The sequence below is a fragment of the Marmota marmota genome, unplaced genomic scaffold (assembly GCF_001458135.2).
Source record: "Marmota marmota marmota unplaced genomic scaffold, marMar, whole genome shotgun sequence".
Lineage (NCBI taxonomy): Eukaryota > Metazoa > Chordata > Mammalia > Rodentia > Sciuridae > Marmota > Marmota marmota.
This window is the reverse complement of record NW_026000229.1, coordinates 44,845,293-44,848,365: the sequence shown is the minus strand read 5'-3', so window position 1 is coordinate 44,848,365 and position 3,073 is coordinate 44,845,293.

Genomic DNA, 3,073 nt, shown 5'->3' with positions numbered 1-3,073 from the left:
TATATATATATATATATATATATATATACACATACATACATATATATAACTTCATAATATGTATTACTTATAATATATTTATATAACAATTATATATGATAAGCACTTACATTTGGGGATGGGGGGTACCAGGGATTGAAATCAGGAGCACTCAGCCACTGAGCCACATCCTCAGCCCTATTTTTTGTATTTTATTTAGAGACAGGGTCTCACTGAGTTGTTTAGCAGCTTGCTTTTTGCTGAGGCTGACTTGGAACGCACAAATCCTCCTGTCTCAGCCTCCTGAGCTGCTAGGATTACAGGCATGCACCACCACACCAGGCTGAGCCCTTACATTTTTAAAGTTTTTTAAATGTATGTCTAATAACAAATGATGCCCATCCTTTAACACAATTCTATGTCTTAAGTCTGTCCAGTTCTCAAATCAATGGGATTTTATCTTCCATTGTCTGAACTGTATATTTGTATTAATGAAGATAATGAATAAAATGCTACTCAATATCCCAGGAGGTATGATAACATAGCTATATAATGGATTGTCACTAATACAAAAGCCATGTATATTTTTTCAAATAAACTTCTGGAAAATTTTATTTATACTATCCTGTACTTCTGCAATTTTGTTTTTTACATGTAAATATAGAATTTCATGTATTTCCTTTTCCTGCTCAAAAACATAATTCTTAAATTTGATGCATCTGTCAGAATGCTTTTATAGCATTGTTCTGCCATCCTATATTTTTCACTTTCACATCATTCATAAATTTTCTAAGCATGCTTTCCAATTTTTCACTCTAATGTGATAGTTATTTTTAATAACATTGAATTTTTTAGAAAATAAACTCTCAGACTCATTTTATTTCTTTTGCAGTAGAAAATAATTTTTAATATTTTAATACTATTAATTTACATTGTAATTTTCATAAACTTCGTTTCTTTTTAAAACATCAAAAATCTTCACATAACCATTATTTTGTGATTTAATATAATCAACAATTTTTTAAGTCATTAGAAAAATATGGTAGTGTTCATAACAGAAAAGCAAAATCTAAATCCACTACAATCAAAAGTATTTCACTTTCTTCAAGAAACTGTTTTAACTGTTAATACCACTATTTACTGTATCATAATGAATTCTACTTGAGAAGAGAATCATATTCCTGAAATTATTCTTTATTAAGTTGAGACATACTTTGCACCATTACCTCTGTTCCTTGGTAAAAAAATATTATTCATATATGATCAAAATTTTTCTAAATTTTTTTAAAAAATACTTATATTTTTATAATAGAAAACTACAATTTAAAAAATCCTCAAAAACAGTCAAAATACAAAATCTCTCTGGACATAAACATTTAGACCACAACTTTTGAAATAATGGAAAACCCTCTGATTTATTACCAATAAATCAATATTTTTATAACATCCCCTATAAAAACAATCATGAAAAAATAATGTCTAAACCAAATTTGAATTTTAAACTCAGACTTGGTGTTGATAAATATTATTGGTCTTGGCATCCTCCCTCCCCACCACCCTTCCCACCAGGGAGCAAGTCTTCCTTCCAGTCCCAGGAAACTGTAGGAAAAAAATTACAAACTCTTAGACAATACTATTGACTCCAAGATGTCTGTCAATGGTGTCAAACTACATTATATGTCAACTCAAGCTCAGGCCACAGGAATGGTTTTCATAAACTCTTCTCTAGTATTCTGCATTCCCAGGTCCCTCCTAGACCACCAAGCCCCTCATTTCAATCCCCACAACCGTGCAACCTCCCACCACAAGCAGTAAAGCTAGTTTTTTGTGTTCAACTTCCAAAGTCACATCCACTGATCTAAATTTATCTGGGGCCACATCATGCTATATGAGGTGTACCAGAAAAATCAGTTCTTAAAGGTCTCTAATCATGTCAAAGATTCTAGATTTTGGTGTTCAAGAGTATATATGTTCCACCAAAGTATGATATCAATATCCAATAATGTCTTGTAAGGTAGATGGTTACAGAGAGCAGTCACTTTCTATAGATTTTCACTACAGAAAATATCTCTGATGGCCTTGTGGGAGTCTCAATGCCCAGAAACCAATTAAGAGGTGTGGAATGAGAGACATGGCTTAAGGAAAGATGCTGAAAAGGCAGAGGAAGGAACAAAAATATGCAATATTTAAAAGCATAGATAGATAAGAAACCGGAGGCTTAGCTCAATGGTGGAGCACTTGCTTAGCAAACACCATGCCCTAGGTTTTATCTCCAGGACCAAAAAAAGAAAATAGATAGGATGCTCCCAGATGTGAATAGAAGCTAGGCATCTCCCAGGATTCTAGCTTGAAAAGACTGAGAGTATCACCAAGCTAGGGTAGAAAAGCAGAAGAACCAGGTTTCTGTCGGAAGGTTACAAGTTTAATCAAAGTTATACATGGAATTTTTAAAATTACATTGCCTAGAATTCAAGATAAAAGTCAGGACTGGTAACTTGAGAAGATATTTCAGAGATAGCCACAGGTAGGATAAAATTTTTTAATATGTTACAGCAAGAACTACAAAAGAGAATTGCTTATGAATCTATCTGCAAGTTCAAGAGAATCTGATCTTTTTTGCTGAGATTCAATTGCAAATCAGTGCAGAAAATTGGATAAAGATTTGTCAGAAACACTAATTTTAGCCTTCAACTATTTTAGCCTTCTCCTTATCTTTTACTAAGAGCCTATGGATGTCATTATAAACATTGCTACTAGTCCTCCTGGAGCTTACAGATGGCAGGCCAGATTCCAAACAGCTGTGTAACCCACACTTGAGTAACTGCACATGCATGCCTGCTCCTACACATCTGGTAACACAGGGAGAACAATAAGACAGTTTCTGAATAACTATTTTTACTATTTATAAATAACATTAATTTTTTTAATAATTAAATATGGCCAGCCTCAGAAACTTAGCAAGATCATGTTTCAAAAAAAATATTTTTTTTAAATGGAAGAGAATGTAGGTCAGTGGTAGAGTGCTTTCTTAGCCTTCACAGGCCCTGTGTTCAATTCCTAGTACTGAAAAAAAAATTATATATATATATATATA